The sequence below is a fragment of the Canis aureus genome, chromosome 7, assembly GCF_053574225.1.
Source record: "Canis aureus isolate CA01 chromosome 7, VMU_Caureus_v.1.0, whole genome shotgun sequence".
In the NCBI taxonomy this organism is placed as follows: Eukaryota; Metazoa; Chordata; class Mammalia; order Carnivora; family Canidae; genus Canis; species Canis aureus.
The window spans coordinates 22256776-22271446 of record NC_135617.1 but is presented as its reverse complement, the minus strand read 5'-3'; the positions used below and the strand labels follow the sequence as shown (position 1 = coordinate 22271446).

General features: G+C 38.6%; 1 long non-coding RNA gene across 6 annotated transcripts in view; it reads left to right on the top strand.

Moving 5' to 3' along the window:
• The window catches only part of LOC144316785 (uncharacterized), a 292783-nt gene that overhangs the window by 234788 nt on the left and 43324 nt on the right, over nucleotides 1–14671 (top strand). Inside the window, exons 1-2 of one of the 6 annotated variants that reach the window (XR_013382643.1) lie at nucleotides 6390–6530; nucleotides 6648–6818. The exons of the other annotated variants lie outside the window; for them this stretch is intronic. This is a non-coding gene — a long non-coding RNA (uncharacterized LOC144316785). Of the gene's footprint in view, nucleotides 1–6389; nucleotides 6531–6647; nucleotides 6819–14671 lie in introns of those variants that run through there. 6 annotated transcript variants of the gene reach the window in all.

Here is a 14671-nt window from a genome sequence, read left to right as displayed (position 1 = left end):
CTTCTGAAACTGGAAAAGTGAGTTTGGCGAAATAGTGAGTGAGTTCTTAGGGGAGGATGGTGAACAAGAATGGAAGGTGGATGCTTCAAGGCCCTAGGCAATGCTGTTACTGTAGTGATGCTGTCATTGTCATTTCCATCAAAACCCTGAGGTTTCTTTACTCCTAGTGCTCAAGAGCTTGATGTCACAGATAGAATATGTATATATACTGACATGTGAGAAGAGCTGTCTTTCCTTTCCCTTGCCTGCTTCTTACTTCCTCCCCCTCTTTTTGACAGGAGGTGTGGGGAGACTTGTGTTGAGGAGGAAGTTGCTGCAGAGCTCTGGTTGCTCGTAGAGAACCTTCAGCTTGTGGCCTCTCATTGCAGACTGCTCTGAGCACACTCTTTAGAGGCCTGGGCCAACGTAGTCAGAAGGCTGTAGGAATGAGTTCCACCAACACTTCCAATTACTTCCCAGACCGATTGTGGAATGACTTAGACTTGGGAAAATATGAGGGAATTCAATAGCCCATGAGTGGTTGTATGGAGTTTACAACTTTCAGAAAGATAACCTGAGGAAAGAAGACGAAGCAATAGAAAATGATCTTTATTCCTATAGGTAGATGGTGAATGGGTCACTGGTTCAGGCAAGGAAGTAATTCTGGACAGAACTTACCCAGTGTGTGATTTATCACTGTCAGAAATAAAAAATTGCCTTTGCATTTATCATTCTACCTCCTTATTCTATCGGCTAAATTCACACTCTCTTTTTTGCACTTTCCACTGCTTGCTTTATACAAACTATAGTGGCTAAGCATTTTCCTCTATGCTGACCTCCAGTAAGTTGAGAATATACATGGCAGTTGGGATAGAAAAACACACAATTCCATATAAGCTAGCAATATCTGTGTATCTCAGCATCTTTGCAGTGACATTGAGCTACTGAAGGACTTGTCTTTGTTCACAAAGCTGTTGATTCCTTGCCAGAAGGACATTCCACCACATTAATCCCACTGATGACCTGTCTGTGTAGATGGATTTTTAATCCATTGATTTTTTTTTTAAAAAACTACCCAATAGCTCTATTGATAACCATTATATAATTCTATATTTCCTAGCTTTTAGCAACAGAGTTCACATTCTTTAAGATGTACTAAAACCAGAAAAAAACCTAATATTCTTTATTATAATTTCCAATATATCTAGTTTCCTAATAATTTTATAAGTTAAGAACACTCATATGTGTAACAACTTTCAAGATCTAAACACATTAATTAAGCAATGAAAATAATCGCATTTAATAAACTGTTCATGGTAAGTATTTAGATCCTTGTAAAGCTCAGATTAACTGCTGAAACAAGTTTATGCTTTATCAAACAAGATTATCCTTAAGCAGTACACTCTAACTGTCAGACATTATGAAACATTTACTCTTAACTATGTCTGTTTGATGGATGTTGCTTATGGCCTATGTATGATTCTACATTACTAGACAGTAGAAATGCATGTACTAAAAGCCAAAGTCTATATACAGGACTCTGACTTCTTTTAGTAAAAAGCTATGGAGAATAAATAATAGTAATAGAAAATGCATTCTGAGTCATTGTTGTAACTGTGAACAATAGACTATTTTGAGTGCCAATACATTTTCTTTCAGTTGTGGTAAAGAATGTCACAGTTGGACTGAAGTCTTTTTAGCTATTATGTCATACTGGAATAATGTTTTTATCAGAACTTGTCTCATTTTTTAAATATGCATTTTAACTGTAAATGTTGGCAGATCCATATCTCAAATTGAGCAACAAACTAGTTTTTACAACTAAAGAATTACAGGATTCTTTAGAAGCAAATTCATTTACTTTAGTTTCTAGATCAAGTAAAAAAAAAAAAAGTGAAGAACCCTGAGTTCTTTTAATGGGTTGAGTTTGTTTAGTTAGCATTCCTTTTTTTTTTCAATTAAGCAGGAAAAATAAATACTTCAACACATATCTGGCTCAAACTGATGATAGATGACCTAGTAGGTGAAACATAAAGTATATGCTAGATGACGGGAAATAAGAATTATTTATTTTGGGGCAGCCGGGTGGCTCAGTCGGTTAAGTGTCTGACTCTTGGTTTGGGCGTGGGTCATGATCTCAGAGCCCTGGGATTGAACCCCAAGATGAGTTCTGTGCTCATCAGGAGGTCTGCTTGGGGATTCTCAATCCCTCTCCCTCTGCCCCTAACCCCACTCATATTCTCTTTCCCTCTCCGAATAAATAAATAAATCTTTAAAAAAATTATTTATTCTGCCACCAGCTCCATATGCTTAGAAATTTATTTTATTAAACTTTGATCTAAAGACCAAAAATTAGAGTTATGAGCTGATTCTACTTTAAGTTTTGGAAGAAGGCAGATAAAAAGGGGAAAATGTGGACTTGTTAATTACTTACTAAGAACCATGAGATGTTCAGTGAGTCATGAGTATGCTTTCTCCCAATAAAGTATCAGGTGATTGATCTATATGTTGTCATCAAACACATATGTGCATATTGGTGATAAACCAAATACAAACACATATCTCAATGAATCACCTATAACCCTCTTGCTAAACCTTTTTTGTTGTTGTTATATCAGTTCTGTGTGAAATTTATCATTAATTTAAGTTTGGTTTCCCTTCTAGTCCTGGGTCAGTTTTTTATTTTTTATTTTTTATTTTTTTCTAATTGTGACTAACAACATGGCAATTTGAGTCTTTATAAAGGATGCTCCTTTATACCCAAAGAAATAAAAAATTTCAAAATACTTTTGAACATGAAATCAGGAATCAAGAATTCCTAGGGGACATAGCTATAGTTTTCTCCTACTGCTCCTGAGTTATCAGCAGAGAACTGGTGGGGGGTTATTTTCCTCACCCCTTTTTCTAAGCTGAAAAAGATTTTATAGAGTGTTTAACTAGACCATGATCAGTTGATCCTGAATGTAGTAGCTGCAGTGCCTTTCATTGCTTCTTCAAAATTCCTTTGCTTGCCTCTGCTGACCACAAAGCTGATAATGCAACCTTCTTTCCATTCTAGTAATAAGGAGGTGATGATGGCACACTGTGTGTTACCATGGTAATTGTTCATCATCCAGTTCTTAAGACCATTTTCTACTTTCCCTCCTTCCTTCCTTTCCCTCTTTCTCCCTCCCTCCTTTCTTTCCTTCCTTCCTTTCTTCCAGTCTCTTTCCCTCCTTTTCTCTTTCTCTCTCTCTTTCTTTCTTTGCTTTTTCTTCTCTTCCTTTCTTAAAACAGCAAATTGTGAAAAATATAGATTTTGGTGCTAAAAGATTGATTTTTCAATAGAAAGTCCAAAGATTTATTATAACTGCTCTTAAAATTACTTTCTGATGTTTTGAGCCATTAACTCTCTGTCTTCTTTACCATATAAAATATACGGTTGCTTTATTTAGAAACATAAGCTGAGTTGATATTATGGAACTCTCTTTTTTTCTCAACTCAGGATATTTGATAGATTACTATGAAATAGAAATGTTACCTGAGTGTGTAGTCTGAAGGTTCCTAGTTTTCATTTGACAATGAAAGAACTTAAAGAAGGTATTTAACTTTACGTTTGCCTATCTGTCCAAGTAGAGATAATACAGATGTCTAATGATTATAAAAAAAAGCTTTGATGCCTCCATACAAAAGAAGACAGCTACATATTTTAGAATTAAATACTTAAAATGGATATAATTCCATGGCTCTTCATTATTTCTTTGTGAAGTAAATGTGTTTCGGGACGTATGAGGCTGTCTTGCAGGTAATATAATAAAGCATAGTGTTGTTAATGGATTTAGAAATTAATAAGAGGCCCAAACTTAAACCTAGGTTTGCTGACTTTTAAATCCTTTCATCAATTTCTTTGCATAATTTGTGATATTCCTTATTTTGTGCTTCACAAAGGAGAATAATGAACAGTATTATTATTTGGAAAAGTAAAGTGTGTTTATTGCAGTGTTTGGTCAAAATCCTCTCATCAAATCTGTCTATTTCTGTTTCAGAAATGCTTATATAACTTAAGAAATATTCAAATCTCTTTGATCCTTAGTTTCCCCATGTGTAGCACTTTCATGACTTATGAATAACATAGGACTTTTATTTTATTATAATATCTATCATAAGACATTTTATGAGTGTTAGATTAAATAAGATGATAGATGTAAAAATGCTTTTCAAATTCCAAAGAATTTTATAGATGGAAGACCTTATTTTTGAAGGTAGTGTGTGGCCAGAGTACAAAGGGCTTTAAATATTAGGCTTGCCAGTGTTGACTACTTTGTTGAGCAATGAAGAACCCTTAAAGTTTTTAGAAAGGTAGTACAAAGCCTAAGTAGAGCTTGAGGAGCATGGATCTAGCAGTAGCCTGTGTGATGAATCAAGAGATAAAAAGACTGAGTGAGTGGTGTGCTGTGGGGATAGTTAGAAGACTAGTATAATAGTTCAAATGAGAGGTAAAGAAGAGTCTGAACCAGGCTAATGGCAATAATAATAATCAAAATATTATGTAGAGATAGAATCCATGGAATCAGCTAAGAATGAGGAGGGTGGGTTAAGTAAAGAAAGAATAACATATGGCTTTGAGGGTTTAGTCTCAGGTATATGAGATGAAAATTTAACAATTTAGGACATGGGGCTTGGTGTTTATACAAGATGGAATACTAATTTCAGCATGTGTTGACTTTGTGGACTTGTTTGGGTACCCCTTTGGTGATGACAAATATACATTAAGAAGCATTGAGTGAAATCAGGAAAGCAGTAAGAGGATAAAGTAATCAAAAAGTAAAGAATCATTTACACACACACACACACAAAATAATAATAGGAGCCATGAGAATGAGGAGCTTCAATGAGAAAGTTAATACAGGGACAGAGAGCTATATATTCTCACGATAAAGCACTGTGAGAAATTGAGGTTCCAGAGAAAGGTTAGATGGCAGAATCAGAAAAATAGAACCAAAAGAATATGGCAACATGGATGTCAATGAATGGGAAAAGTTGATATATTTTTTAAGTTACAGCAAAGCAGAGTTTTTAAAAAAGATTTTATTTTATTCATTCATGAGAGACACAGAGAGAGAGAGAGGCAGAGACAGGCAGAGGGAGAAGTTGGCTCCATGCAGGAAGCCCAACACGGGACTCGATCTCAGGTCTCCAGGATCAGGCCCTGGGCTGAAGGTGGCACCAAACCACTGAGCCACCCAGGCTGCCCAAATGTTGATATTTTCATAAAAATAGACTGTCTGGGGGCACCTGGGTGGCTAAGTTCAGTCAGCTAAGCATCTGCCTTTGGCTCACATCATGATCCTAGAATCCCAGGATCAAGCCCCACATTGGGCTCCCTGCTGAGCAGGAAGCCTGATTCTCCTTTTCCCTCTGCCCCTCCTCTGCTTGTGCTCTCTCTCTCTTGCTTACTCTCTCTCTCAAATAAATAAAATCTTTAAAGAATCTGTCCAATATTTTAAAATATTTAATTAGAGACCAAGAAGGAAGGGACTGTGAATAATCATTAGGAATGCCAATTTTGAGGAGATACTTGGCAAGAAATGGGAGGGCAGAATTTGTGTTAGTCTTCTTTACTGCATCACCATCACCTGGTAGAGGCCTTATACTTATTAGGGGTTTAGCAAATATTTCTGTGAATGAATAAAAGATGAAAAACAGGTTTCTAGAGCTTGATAAGTGAACTGGTAACAGAATTTAAACAATTAGAGAATATAGACAGCTTTTCTTAGTTGCAGTGCTACAAAAGAGTGTATCATGGACGCAGGTTACTACTAATAACTAATATTTATTTGAAGCTCACTATTATCTCATATTTTTAGCAATCCTTCTTAGGGAGGTATTATTTTTATGTCCATTTTAAAGTTGAGGAAACTGAGTCATAGAGAAATTAATGTTAGGCTGAAGATCATATAGCTGGTCATGGAAGGAGCTAGTATATACCTGATCGTATCAGTTCTCTACTTAAAATTCTATGATAGCTTCCATGTTGAATCATTAGTGTTTAATGGTGTCTGGCACACTGAAGTATCTATTACCTTTCTACTGATGGAGAGACTAAGACACAGAAATCAAGTCATTTGCCCAAATCACACACAGTTTATTTAGTGGTGGAGACAGTTTAGACTTAGATTCCCTGTTCCTAATCATCGTGCTACACCATCTTAAATGACTGTATGTTTGACATGAGTCCTATGGGATTGAACCTAGATAGGACACTAGCAAAAATAAGAATATGAATTGATAAATTGGGAGAAAAGAGAGCAAAGCATTTCATGATGAATAGTAAGTCTAATAGAATCAACAGAATGGGAGCAAAGGTAGATAATCCAAGTTCTAGGAAGAACAATGGCTCTGAGTGATGCTGAGATCCAGGGTGTGTTGTACTAGTAGATGAGCTTAAATGAGTGGAAATGGAGGTCACTAATCACTTGATTATCTTAAGACTTTATGAGACCAGGGTGTCCAAAATATAAGTGAGCAGAGCTTCAGGAAACAAATCTAGGAAGACCTCTTTTCCAGGCATGGTATCTCAGAGTTATTGGTGATATGCATGTTACATTATCAATGATGGGGTCTGATCCTCTTGGAGTTTAACTATGGAATATGTTAAATCCCATGTTTTGCTTCTTCTAATTCTACAGCTGTGAGCTAAAAGAAGTTCTAGATGTGAATTCATGGGATTTCCTTTTGAAAAAATCTGCAGAACTTGGTCCCAAACCTTGCATGTGGTCAACATTCGGTTTATATAGGGATAATGGAGATTGTGACTAAAGCAAAGACTCTTTTCTCTCCTGAGGAAAATATTATATCAGGTACCGTCCATTCATTCATACTTTCTTAAGGGATGCTGATGAATAGTTTTCCTAAGGGAAGTCATTTGAGGGACATATTTTCAGTTGAGATGTAATGGATTTGGTTTGAAATTTAACTGTTAATGTTGAAGATCTCAGGGGTAACAGTAGACATCATATGTTCTGGTATTTTATTCAAATGGGACTCCCCTAGAACTTATCATCATGTTGCAGCACTACTTAAAGGCCTGAGCTAGAAAAACCAGAAGTCCTTTCTACTGCTCTGAAGTTTCTTTCAATGTTTTCTGGATGAAACAACTGCATTTACCTATAAGTATGGCCTCTGGATTTTGAACAGTGATTAAAGAATGTAGTAAGGATTGGTAAGAGCTATCGTTGAAAAGACATAGCCCTACTGCATTTGAGATTCATTATTCTTTCAAGCTGGGGATGTTCCACTTCAGATACACACATGCACCCACATACCTTCTCCTTGATGAAATTTCTCCTTAAAAACTGACATTTTTCAAAGGCAGACTGCACATCAGGGTACAGATAGGATCCACTGAGATATAAAACATAATTCCTCTCTAAACAGGAGACATTTCTTTAGGTTCTGATTCATTACTGGTTCAGTAAGTTAGGGAAAGAGAAATAAAAAGCAAAAAATGAGCCATATTTTCACATAACAGATAGTCAACTTCCATAGACTTTTGTGTCCTTCTTCAGAGATTTTTTTTTTTCCTCTTTGAAACTTTTGCAGATACAGTTTTTAACTGTGCTGTATTAGCCTCGGTGATAACCCAGTGAGGGTCAGTCTACAACTGCCTCTTGGATTACAAGAGAACAGAAGTTAGAGTTGTATGAATAGCATGCAGGGAGTTCAGTGCTTTTGGCTTTGAAGCCTATCTGTCAATTTTTCTTAAAATACACACGTCCATACACTGCCTTCGGTCCTTTCGCTGCCTGATTAATGTGGCTGTGTTCCTCTAAGGCTGACACATGCTGCACTCGCCTTGTTTCTAGCAGCAAAGCCCCTCTGGTGTTGCCCGAATTATACCTGGTTCTTTCCGACAAATTATTGTGATGATTAAGAAAGTTTGATGATATATCATTTTTCGGATTCCAGACCTCCTGTCAGATAATAGAGTCAGAAGTGTGGGGCTGCTACAGTTATCCCATATCAATGCTCTGAGTTCAAATAAAGTGTCAGGATGACTAAGTACAAGGGATTTGTGGAATGCTTTAATGTTGCCTCATTTCAAATCACTTCATAAGCAGCCTAGTAATGAGCTCAATAAATTCTGTTGGAGGAGAGAGAAAAAAAAAAGCCCTGTATTCACTACAGAAAAAGTAGGTTGCTATTTTATAATTAGGCCTCTGGGCTGGTGGGAAGGAGTCTTATTTCCTGTTTGAAATCCACTTTGTTAGCTCTGTGATGTGGAGATGGCTAAATGAGTATGAAATATTATAATTAAGGACATCACAAGCTGTTTATCTTATCAGCAGTGTTTTTCCTTAAAGGCTGCCTCATTGACCACTTGTGTATTATAACCACTTTTTTTCTGTGCTTTGCCAGTTGTAACCAACAGAGGTTTATCTGGCACTGAGGGGAAAAGAGGAGATATGAGCAGCAGCTCAGCAACCAGAAGTTATACGAGAGACCTAAATTGCTTTCATTTTGCCTGGATCGGGCATTCTTTTCATTAGCTGCAATAAGCTGTTTGTTTATGAAAACTTGACTAAACCTGGTGACAAGCATGTTGGCCGGGGCCATGCTATGAGGTGCTATCTTGGATATCCTGCTAAGCGGCATGTTTTTGTTTTGAGGCTAACATAGAAAACCAACCCCATTTTGGAAGATGAGAACTGGTTTTATTACTGATTGGGTGGAAAGCAAGTGGCCAGATCTGTAATCTCCACTGTGATTTGAAAGGCTGTATATTATGATAATCTTTTGACCTGCCAACTTTCTTGTTTTCATTCAATAGTGGGAGGGTGAGTCCTGCTCCCCTGTAATAGACTAAAATGACAATTCTCCCCAGGTTCTGCTGCAAAGGTCTGGAGAGCAGTTATTTGCCTGAGAAGCCATTTGGCTGAGCTGAAAGATCAATTCATATATTCACAATACCTTGCCCTAGTGTTGATTTCTGCAAGGTCCTAGTTCTCAAAAAATACAGTACAAGTCTAGGGTGTTCCTAAGAATGGGCTTAGTATATCTGGACATTCAGTGTTGATTGGCCCTTGGCAAAATGGTGGGCAAGTTGTTGGGTCACAAGATTTCCTTCTGAATTTCATCCACAAACCTGCCTCGATCCTGGAATCTGAAAGTCCTTTCCATATTCATGCTGTCTCTGCAAATTCTCCATCAAAATCCTTGAAAGAAAATACATAACCGACAAGTCTACAAAAGAGTGGCAACTTAGTCACACTAGAAGCATTAAGACAGTCTGATATGGTTTTACATGATACCCAAAGCCACCGCTTATCTTTGTGCTCTTTGTGTCCTGTCCCCAAACATCAATCTAAGGGGTGAATGGAGAATGAAATCCCAGCATCACTCCATTTACCCAGCCCTGCATCTTGGACAGGTTTGGATTTTCCTGGAAACATGGGTTGCTTTCTATAATTTATTGCCCATGGAGGGTGCCTGTGGCAAATTTGCACAAAAATGTCTCAAAAGGGCAGCCCGGTGGCTCAGCGGTGTAGCGCCGCCTTCAGCCCAGGCAGGGCCTGATCCTGGAGACCCGGGATCGAGTCCCACGTCAGGCTCTTGACATGGAGCCTGCTTCTCCCTCTGCCTCTCTCTCTCTCTCTCATGAATAAATAAATAAAATCTTTTTTTTAGAAAGTCTCAAAAAAGTTAGAGCTGGACGCCATATTATTTCTCCCAAAGAAAAAAGAAATAAATGTGTCATTACAGGATTTCTGTTATCATAGATGTTATTTGAATACTAGGGCTCCTAAAATAATCTCAGATAAACAGGAGCTGACTTTGTGCATTTAATTATTAAACAAATATTTGCATGGATTGTGTGAAATGCCAACACTGAACTATAGCTGTGGTTTTAGAATGGGAATTGATAAACTTTTTTTTTTTTTTTTTTTTTTTTTTTACAAAGTGTCAGACGTTAAACATTTTAGGACTTGTAGGCCACAAGGTGCCTATCACAACTACAATTCATAGTAGCAACCATAAACAATATGTAAGTGAATAGGTATGGCTTTGTTCCAATAGAACTTTATTTATGGATGCTGAAGTTTAAATTTCATGTAATAGTCATATGGCACCATTTAAAAATGTAAAAACGTAATTCTTAGGTCAAGGGCCATATAAAAATCGACTGTGTGGGCTGGATTTGGCCTATGGCCTCTAGTTAGCCAAGTTCTATCTCCCTATTCTAGGGTAGATTTCAAGTAAGGCCTCTTCCATTCCTGGGGCTGGGGCTGGGCTGGGGCTGGGCTGGGGTCAGGGCTCCCATGGTATGAACATTATAACCCCAGTGACATACTTCTAATACTGCTAGGTGATCAAAGAAGAGAATAATAAAGAGATGACATTTCTAAAAGCCTAATTTCTGTTAAGTTTTAAAAATATTGAGCTGTTTTTAGGTGTTAAAGCACATTAAATATTACCATTGAAATGCAAGAAGAGATGACTACGAATTGAGAGCTACCCACTCAGGAATCATACTAAGTGCAATACAACTGCTGATTTTTCTTTGGTATCAGCAGAACTCTTTCACTCACTTATTTACTAATTGCTTGAGCAAATACATATTGAGTGCCTACTGTGTGGAGGGTCCATGAGGATGTCAAAATGGAGGAAAGTGCAAATCATGGGGGGGGCATGGATGAACTAAATCTTGAGAGTTTGGAGAAGCAAAGCATTCCAGAGGCGGAGTGGAACAGCTACAGAAGGCTGGGAAACAGCTGCCAACAGATGACCTGGCTTCTGAGTCTGCCCTGTGAGCAAATGTGGCATGTACCCTAGGAGGGGAAGAGGCGGAGCCCCGAGTGACAGCAGAATGTGAAGAGCAGCTCATAGCCACCCACCAAAGCATAGCTTTCAAGTGTGCACATGGGGCTTTTAGCCACAGAAAGCGAGATCTTAGCAGATCGATCTTCTAGGATGAAGGACAGTTATACTTTATATGCATATTTGGCGGTGAACATAGACTCAAATCTTTCTCTCTATCCTCCTGAGATTTCTATATTTTTAACAAATACCTCTTCCCATCTGTAGTTGATTCATTGCTTTTTCCGCTATGCTTGATGCATTCCTTCATTATTTCCAGGACAGCTACTTTGAAGTAACACCCTATCAACACCCCCACGCCATCATTACCACCACCTCACACATAGATAGAATTCCCCGAAAGAGAAATTATAATTGCATCTTGATTTTTGCAATGGCAACATTAATTGAACTGAAAAAGATAAGAATTAATGTGACTTATTAGAGTCATGCGGAATTCTGGCACAATTTCCTCGCAGAAATGAAATGCATCGGGAAGAAAAAATTATGCTGGTTCCAAAGTGCCTAAACATCTGGATGGAACCTGAAACATGAAAAATGAAGTCAACTTCCAGATATTTTGTCTTCTGAATGACAAGCATGTTATATTTACTGATTTAGCTGCCTTAAAACCAACATGAAAATCTATCTAGAATAAGGTAGTGACACAAATGTATTAACTCTGACATTTGTGGAGGTGTTCATATTTCCAAGGTTTTTTTTTTTTTTCCACATGCTGTATTTTACTAAAACTTCATAACTACCCAGAGCAGTATTACCATCAATTCTGTTTTATAGGTGTAGTGACTTAGGGCTAAGGTGTGAAGGGACCTGCTCCAATATAGGCAGGGGCTTTGATTTCAGTCCATCCAAATCAGACACTCTTCTGGTCATACTGCATTATCTTTATGCCTGAAGAAATTGCACTAAGCTCCCTACGTGAGGGTGGTTAAAGAAACAAAGCAGCATAAGCCACAGTCTTTGATGGATTGCTGTTATTTGCAGTCTTTTGTCGAGAACCTCGCCTCAGTACCCTCACAAACTCTCTGCAACCCTCCACCCCAACATGTGAAAAGCAGGCCAAGATTTTCTACTTTTGCTGCAATCTCCCCTCTGCCAAGAACTTCAGTGATACTCATGCCGTTTCAAGTTTTTGAATATCAGAATGTTCAGCAAAGCCAGTGTCTCCTATAGTATTAGGCAGACCGATCCTTCGCATTTGATGTAATAATTTATCATTATGGGCAGATGTATAATTATTATCATTCTTAATGAGACAGAGATACAAATTTCATGTTTGATGTAGTCCTGCCAAATAATTTAACGCGGTGCAGTTTAAAAAGTGGCATGGGTCATATATTTGGTTAGTGGTCTGTGAGGGAAACTGAAGTCAATCTGGTTGCAGCCCCGGCAGGATGGGGTATCCTACAGCCTTGTGTGAGAGTGTTTATTTTTTCAAAATGGGAAAACATGTTCATGAGAATGTGGTGATGCTTAACTGCTTTCCAAATCTAGAATAAATATTTACCTAGAGAAAATTCTCCAAACATTGAGGTGACTGTCTCCCTCCTGAGCCAAAAAAACACATCACACCATGGGCTGTGGGCTGTTGGGGAAACTCAGCTAACCAGAGTTGGCCCTTTTATGCACCTTCTTGTATCTCTGCTGATACCTCCATATTGACATCCTGCAGGCTCTCTTCCCTCCCTTTCCAGGCTTAGACAAAGAAGATAAAAATCTTCATCAAAACAGGGGCAAATCAGGTCCAGGGAAGATGCAATGTAGGTTTTTCCCCCCCAGTCTTCTCCATTCCTAAATCCTGAATTCCACTCTTTCCTCTGAGAAGTCCAAAAGCTCATGGCTGGTAAAGACATGGAATTAGGTGGCCTACCTTCCTGTGTAAGTGGAGATGTTTTCTGGAACAAGTTGGGCTTTTGTTTGTTAAGTCATCGATTCACTCAACAAGCATCTGTCTACTATAGAGTGGCAGGTGTGCTAAGCACAGGTGTCTCCAGGTAGCACCCCTAACTTGAACAAGCAAAGTTAAACAATGGAGATATGTTAAACAATTAAGATAGAGTATGATGAGAGATGTTCTTGGCACTATTAAACAATATGGGAGGCAAATCCAACCCAGAGGAAGGAGAGTGGGCAAGGATCCTTGGACGAGGCAAAGGCATGCAGTATTAATGAGGGACTTCTGACTGCTGGTCCGCAAAGCCCCTGAACTGTCACTGCCCAAGTCGGTAGAGGGAGCTGTCACTATGGCTGTGCCTCCAGCGCTAGTGCTTTTACGTCTGGGACCCACAGAAGCCACCATCTCTCTCTGATCTAGAAGCTCACGGACACTGGGGTATTGAGTGAGCCTTGGCACCGAATAAAGGCTGCTCTGTGGAACCGGATTGCTGCTCCCACCAATCCTACCACTTTATTCTGTGCTCGCACCTGCTGCAAAGCTGATTTGCTGATTCTGAATGATGACTTCCCACCCCTGCTCACGCTGCCATCTGCTGCCTGTGCCGCCATCAGAGAAGCTGTGTGCTGGGATTTCTCCCCAAGGAAAATCACTCTCTGAGTTTTCCAGTAGCTGTTTTCTATTTGGAATCTAGCAGTGTCTGGCCAGTGGAATCTCCTCCTGCTTGAAATCAGGAGAAAACCCAAGGGGTGTGGGAGGGAGGAAGCCTGACTTCTGATCCTGAAGCATCGTCTTTGGACATCATTTGTGTGGTTTGATGCTCCCTTTCCAAGGATAAATTTGTTCTCAACACTGTGTCTTGGTCTTTCATAGAGATGAAACTCTAACAGCTCTGTGAGCCAGTCCTCCAGATCGGTACAGACACAGTGGGAATCTTGTAAAGAACACACCCCAGAATGAAGGTGTCAGAGAAGAAAAAAAATGAGAAAAAATGCAGAACCACAGGGCACAAAATGTTAGCATGGGGAACAGGATCATCCCTCCCTAACTTAACCCTCCCATACCCTAACATTCCAGCTTCCCTGACTCAGTTTCTAGACAACGCTTTGCCCAAAGAGTTGGGAATGGAAACAAAGTGGAATGTCTGGAGGAAACCCATTTCACTCCTTGAGTCACTGTGGAAACTGATGAGAGGCTGCTTTTAGCCATATGAACAGAAAGAAGGGTGCACAAGATTCGGCAAACCGTGCACCTTTCGGGGTAATAAGAAAGAACAAACATGGCTAGCTAAGGGGATTTTTTCCTCAGGAGATTTATTTTTTTTGCTAGGAGAATCTCTGGTCCCCAGTGAAAGTTCAAAATAGTGTGGCATTTAGAAAATTTCTACATTTATCGATAATTTTTAATTTAATGCTAAAAGATGGCTTGTAATTAAAAATCAATGAATGCTTTTTAATAAAATATTTATATATTTTTGTTCCTGATGGTTCCTATTTCCAAATATCTGGAAGCCCTGGCTTGGGTGACTCCTCTCGTTTTAGAATTGATCTCTTTTAGATTCCTCTGAATATTTTAATTCCTCTGGGCACATTTTAGATGCACGATAGGTATTTGTCGAATTATATTGAATAAAATTTGGAATTATATCCGTTAACAGCTTAAACCCCTGGACATTTAAGGAAGAGATCATAGTATCTCAGTGATGTTTCAGCTGCTAAATAGGAGCATCCAGCCTGGACACAATTGCTGTCTTTTTATTATTTCTCATTTTGATGCTTTTTATATGCTGTTGGCTATCTAATTAGTACCTCCTGTTGGGAAATATTTTTCTTTAGCATAGTATCTTAATAACCATCGACGTGGCTTACTCAGGGTTTCCTAATGCTCAGCATGACCAGGAATTGTAATGTGGTAAATATCATGTGAGTGAAGTGACTACAT